Raw genomic sequence first — 7387 nt, forward strand, 5'->3', positions numbered from 1 at the left:
CTGGCAACATTGAGATACATGGGTCAGACTCATTCTGACTAGAGACCACAGAGAGGGAGTCCGGGCAGCAGCATCATCCTGGGACTGGAGTCCAGCACTGAGGCAGCACATGCTCTGCTATCCGATCTGGATGCATTGCCGGTTTGCAGCAGCCCACAGTGCAGATACCTGAGAATAAAGGCAGCAGTAGTAGTGTGTGGCATGCTGTGTGTAGCCAGCAGGCTGTAGGACCCAGGAGGACGCGGCTTAAACCCAGCCCAATGCCTGCTGCTGTGCCAGTAATGTAAAGTGTGCCTTCTGGCCAGCCCACCCCGCTTCACAGTGACTCACAAATCACCTCTTTCTCCCCAGAGCTGTATTTTACTGGCTGAGAAGGTAAAATACAAGCCAGGTGGCAGACCAAGGCACCATATGTAGGAGGAGACCGGGACATTCCTCCTGATTCCAGGGCTGTCCTGGTGATACCGGGGCAGGTGGCAACCCTAATCGTAGCTGGGTTCACACATGTCCCCACACATGTCCCACCCTTGATCCCACCACACATATTTTTCTCTTCTTGGTTGCCGGCAATACATGTACGTAGTAGTGATGTGACCCATTTGACTGCCAGAAGTAAACACCCAGCAATAATTAAACACCCCAATGGTTGCTTGTAACACATATAATAGAAAATGCACAGTGTAGCTTTTTTTTAGTCATATTTCTAATGCATAAAGGCCTTGAAGGCCCTTTACATTTAGCTGACAGGGGTTTTTAAGTGTTCAGTATTTTTGTACAAATCGTACTGGACAGCCTGCTAAAATACTGGACACCCTATTTGTATAGTTCAGATCAACTATAATTTATATAAAATTGATACAGGCATAAAGGCTTCTAAATGTGGGGAATCTATTAAAGGGCCAGTAAACCTACAAAATAATGTTATATAATTCTGCACTTAGTGCAGAATTGTATAACATTAGCTTAGCGGCAACTTTATAATTCAAAAGCTTTCAGAGATTTTTTATTCCAAAATTGAATTTACCTGAACTCCACTCCAGGCTCTACTGAGTGGGTCTTGTTTTTCAAAAGAGCTTCACGGCACACTGTCTAGTCACAGCGCGCCTGATCACGCCATTAAACTGAATGTAGCTCGCTCCCTCTCTGGTCTGGTAGCGAGAGCGAGCTACATTCAGTTTAATGTCGTGATCAGGCGCGCTGTGACTAGACAGTGCGCCTTGAAGCGCTTTTGAAAAACAAGACCCGCTCAGTAGAGCCTGGAGCACAGTTCAGGTAAATTCAATTTTGGAATAAAAAATCTCTGAAAGCTTTTGATTTATAATGTTGCCGCTAAGCTAATGTTATATAATTCTGCACATTCAGCTAGATTACGAGTTTGGCGTTATGAGTGAAAAAGCATCGTTATGCTTCATAACGCTGCTTTATCCCTAACGCCGCTATTACAAGTCTTGCAGGTATAGGTGTACCGAACACCTTTTTGTCCGTCATGTAACGTCAGTACCACACTTTTTAAAAACTCCTTTTTCAATGGGACTACCATAGCACCGGTATTACGAGTTTGCCTGGGAGGCCAAAAAAGTGAGCGGTACACTCTATAACCACCAGATTCTTATCGCCATCTAAAGTCAGTAGTTATAAGTTTTATGTTACAAAGCTGTAGCATAAAACTCATAACTAAAGTGTTAAAAAGTACACTAACACCCATAAACTACCTATTAACCCCTAAACTGAGGCCCTCCCTCATCGCAAACACTATAATAAATTAATTAACCCCTAATCTGCTGCTCCGGACATCGCCGCCACTTACAAAATGTATTAACCCCTATTCCGCCGCTCCCCGACATCGTCACCACTATAATAAACCTATTAACCCCTACACCACCGCCCTCCCGCATCGAAAACACTATTTAAATATTATTAACCCCTAATCTGCCGCCCACACCGCCGCTATAATAACCCTATTAACCCCTAAACCGCCGCCCTCCCGCATTACTAAATAAATATAGTAAACCCTAATGTAACCCTAACACCCACTTAAATATAATTAAAATAAATCTAAATAAAACTTACAATTATTACCTAAATAACCTATTTAAAACTAAAATAAAACCTAAGCTAGCTACAAAATAACTAATAGTTACATTGTAGCTAGCTTAGGTTTTATTTTTATTTACAGTTAAGTTTATTTATTTTAACTATGTAGACTAGTTAGTAAATAGTTATTAACTATTTACTAACTACCTAGTTAAAATAAATGCAAAGTTACCTGTAAAATAAAACCTAACCTGCCTTACACTTAAAAACTAAAATTACAATAAAATAAAAAAATTAAATTAATCAAATACAATGATCTAAATGACAAAAAACACTAAATTACACAAAATAAAAAATGAAATTATCCAAAATAAAAATGAATTACTCCTAATCTAATAGCCCTATCAAAATAAAAAAGCCCCCCAAAAATTAAAAAAAAACATAGCCTACACTAAACTGCCAATAGCCCTTAAAAGGGCCTTTTGTGGGGCATTGCCCCAAATAAATCAGCTCTTTTACCTGTAAAAAAAATACAAACAAACCCCAACAGTAAAACCCATCACCCACACAACCAAACCCCCCAAATAAAAACCTATCTAAGCTAACCATTGCCCTGAAAAGGGCATTTAGCTCTTTTACATTGCCCAAAACCCTACTCTAAAAATAAAACCCACCCAATAAACCCTTAAAAAAAACTAACACTAACCCCGATGATCCACTTACAGTTTTCAAAGACCGGACATCCATCCTCATCCAGACGGCAGAAGTCTTCATCCAAGCGGGCAGAAGTCCTCATCAAAGCCAGCAGAAGTCTTCATCCAAGCGGGCAGAAGTCTTCATCCAGACGGCATCTTCTATATTCATCCATCCGGCGCGCAGCGGGTCCATCTTCAAGACATCCGATGCGGAGCATCCTCTTCTTCCGATCGCCGCTGTAGAATGAAGTTTCCCTTTAAGTGACGTCATCCAAGATAGCATCTCTTACATTCCGATTGGCCAATAGGAATTAAAGGTGAAAAAATCCTATTGGCTGTTGCAATCAGCCAATAGGATTGAGCTTTCATCACATTGGCTGATCCAATCAGCCAATAGAATGCGAGCTCAATCCTATTGGCTGATTGGATCAGCTAATAGGATGAAAGCTCAATCCTATTGGCTGATTGCAACAGCCAATAGGATTTTTTCACCTTTAATTCCTATTGGCTGATAGAATTCTATCTGCCAATCGGAATGTAAGGGACGCCATCTTGGATGACGTCACTTAAAGGGAAACTTCATTCTACAGCGGTGATCGGAAGAAGAGGATGCTCCGCGCCGGATGTCTTGAAGATGGACCCGCTCTGCGCCGGATGGATGAAGATAGAAGATGCCGTCTGGATGAAGACTTCTGCCCGCTTGGCTGAAGACTTCTGCCAGCTTCGATGAGGACTTCTGCCCGCTTGGATGAAGTCTTCTGCCGCCTGGATGAGGATGGATGTCCGGTCTTCGAAAACTGTAAGTGGATCATCGGGGGTTAGTGTTAGGTTTTTTAAAGGGTTTATTGGGTGGGTTTTATTTTTAGAGTAGGGTTTTGGGCAATGTAAAAGAACTAAATGCCCTTTTAAGGGCAATGTCCATCCAAATGCCCTTTTGAGGGCAATGGTTAGCTTAGGTTTATTTAGATAGGTTTTTATTTGGTGGGTTTGGTTGTGTGGGTGGTGGGTTTTACTGTTGGGGGGTTGTTTGCATATTTATTTTTACAGGTAAAAGAGCAATGCCCCGCAAAAGGCCCTTTTAAGGGCTATTGTCAGTTTAGTGTAGGCTAGGGTTTTTTTTATTTTGGGGGGGGCTTTTTTATTTTGATAGGGCTATTAGATTAGGAGTAATTCGTTTTTATTTTGGATAATTTTGTTTTTTATTTTGTGCAATTTAGTGTTTTTTTTTGTAATTTAGATAATTGTATTTGATTAATTAAATTTTTTTATTTTATTGTAATTTTAGTTTTTAGTGTAAGGCAGGTTAGGTTTTATTTTACAGGTAACTTTGTATTTATTTTAACTAGATAGCTAGTGAATAGTTAATAACTTTTTACTAACTAGTCTACCTAGTTAAAATAAATACAAACTTAACTGTGAAATAAAAATAAAACCTAAGCTAGCTACAATGTAACTATTAGTTATTTTGTAGCTAGCTTAGGTTTTATTTGGTAAGCATGTATTTAGTTTTAAATAGGTTATTTACGTAATAATTGTAAGTTTTATTTAGATTTATTTTAATTATATTTAAGTTAGGGGGGGTTAGGGTTAGGTTCAGGGTTACGTTAGGGTTAGACTTAGGGTTAGGGTTACGTTAGGGTTAGGTTTAGGGGTTAATATATTTATGTAGTGTTAGTGATGTGGGAGGCCAGAGGTTTAGGGATTAATAACTTTAGTATAGTGGCGTCGACATTGGGGGCAGCAGATTAGGGGCTAATAAGTGTAAGTAGGTGGCGGCGATGTTCGGGCCAGCAGATTAGGGGTCAATAACTGTAATGTAGGTGGCGGCGATGTTAAAGGGCCAGTAAACCTAAAAAATAATGTTATATAATTCTGCACATAGTGCAGAGTTATATAACATTATATTAGCGTTAGCTTTATACAACCTAATATTCCCTGTGAATTTTTATAAAAAAGACTGTTTTTTTAGACCCGCTCTCTGTGCTCTTCTGAGTGGGTCTGTTTTTATCACAGAGCGCATCTGGCCAGCTGTCTAGTCACAGCCCGGCCCGACCGCGCCATTACACTTAGTGCAGCTCGCTCCTGCTCTGTCTGATGAGCTGCACTAAGTGCTCTGTCTGGCGAGCTGCATTGAGTGTAATGGCGCGTTCGGGCCGGGCTGTGACTAGACAGCTGGCCAGATGCGCTCTGTGATAAAAAAAGACCCGCTCAGAAGAGCACAGAGAGCGGGTCTGAAAAACAGTCTTTTTTTATAAAAATTCACAGGGAATATTAGGTTGTATAAAGCTAACGCTAATATAATGTTATATAATTCTGCACTATGTGCAGAATTTTATAACATTATTTTTTTGGTTTACTGGCCCTTTAAGGGCGGCAGATTAGGGGTTAATAAAATTACGTAGGTGGCTGCGATGTCGGGGGCGGCAGATTAGGGGTATTGCTGAGACTTGTTTTGATTTAATATTGACATCCAGAGTAATTAATTTTCAGTTAAAAATTATACTTTCTGGAAATATGTGTTAAAATTTAATGCATATGAAATTATGTTAATTAATTTCTTATACTAGTACAGCGTTTATAAGTATTATATTAGTGCATATAATAAGGGGTTTTTCTATTCAATGAGTTTAGTATGTAAGTAAAATTTTCAGTAGGGATTTAATGGTTAATATACCATAAGAATTGCAATTAGAATTAGTGCATACACTCGATGGTTTGCAGGTGTTCCTATTCAGGTTAAACACATATGCCTATAAAAGGCTACAGTACAAGTTGCTATCTAGGTATCTGATGACGGCTTAGGCTGAAACGCGTCATACCAGACAGTCTGTACTTGCAAGTATATATTTTTATCTTTTCCTTATGCTGCTTATTTCAAATAAATGCTTTGAAGAAAAAACACAATTTTCCTGTGCTCCGTTTTTCAATTGCTTCTATTCGGCAGATTAGGGGTGTTTAGACGTGTTTTTTATGTTAGGGTGTTAGGTTTAAACATAACTTTTTCTTTCCCCATAGATATCAATGGGACTGCGTTACGGAGCTTTTGTTTCCGCGATCGCAGGTGTTAGGCTTTTTTTTAACCGACTCTCCCCATCGATGTCTATGGGGTAATCGTGCACGAACACGTCAAAACACTGCTTATATTTGGGTGAGGTTTGGAGCTCAACACCACCATATCGCCCGCACAAGCCGGGTTTTACAAAACCTATAATGGCGGTCGTTAATTTCCCTATAGCGCTCAAAACTCGTGATCTAGCTGATTGTGCAGAATTATATAACATTATTTTGTAGGTTTACCGGCCCTTTAAATAATGACAGACCTAGCACCTGTAGTTTCTTAGCTACACTGCACAATTTCATATGCTAATTAGTATGGCTGGTAACCCCAGATATAATCACATGACATGATCCTGAGGCTCATCCATAGCTCTGTAGATTTTACCAGACCAAAGCAGGTCATGTCAATTTACTAATCTATTCCCAACGTATAAGCACTGTAAACTGATATATAATTGGAGCTTAGTTAGAACTTAAAGGGAGAGTAAACACTTTGTAATTACAAGACATTTCTGTAACCGTCCTACAGAATAACATATCAACCAAGTGTAAACATTTGTATAACAAAATAAAATTCTGTTTACTGCAATTGGTTTTCAATTGAAAAACTGCACCCAACAGTCGCCTTATTTGGAGGAGCCAAATTAAGTTTGAGTTGGCAGACAACAAGGCTAATCATTGCCATTAAGTTAGTATAAAGTGAATTGTTTTGCAGTTGTTATCTATTAAAGCCAATTAGGAAAATGTTTGATGCAGAATTAGCTCTGAAAAGTCAGCAAGATGCAGTTCCAACTCAATGTACAATTTTCAGAGCTAAATTACATAAAACGGGGCAAAATAAATAATGAGTATATTACAAAGTTGTTTTATTATGCATAATTAAACATCTTATGTTAAAGCTACACTTATAACATTATATAACTTGCCAGACGTATCCTGCTGAGCTTCAGTAATCACTGACATGTAAATATTTGTTATCTAATATCTTTATTTCACAGCTAGCACATTACAGTTCAGCTAGTGCTTTACAACCACAGCTCTGTATATGTGCTGGTATGAAGAACAGTGACTACCTCCAACACAATGCAAATGGCATCCAGTGGGAGCTGCAGGTAGGAACACCAATTACTACAGGTAGTGTTACCATGATCAGCCCAACTCAATAACTGAATAATACTAATTCACATTTATATACATTGTAAAATAATACTGATAAATGACAGAAGTAAGCTTAAACTTTGTAGCTTCCTATGGGCATCAATACTCTTAAACAAAATATAGCATACAAACTGTACATAATAATGATCAATATTATCTTCACACCTTTATTTAAAAATACATATCATTTACTAAATATTTTAATTTTTAAAATAATCATTTTAAACATATTATAGCATTATAAGCATTATAGCCATAACTGTAGGACACATCAATGCCTTTCTGTGCTGCCTCTACATCTTTATAAGACTTGCAGCTGGCAGTAAAGGCTTTAAACCAGCTTTAAGGATGGTAAGAATTGCTGCACCATTAGTCTGCAAATGCTCTAAAGCAAGGCCTAAAATATAAACCTCACAGCATGGGTCTGCAATTTATACGCTGCA

The sequence above is a fragment of the Bombina bombina genome, chromosome 3 (genome assembly GCF_027579735.1).
Source record: "Bombina bombina isolate aBomBom1 chromosome 3, aBomBom1.pri, whole genome shotgun sequence".
NCBI classification, from domain to species: Eukaryota; Metazoa; Chordata; class Amphibia; order Anura; family Bombinatoridae; genus Bombina; species Bombina bombina.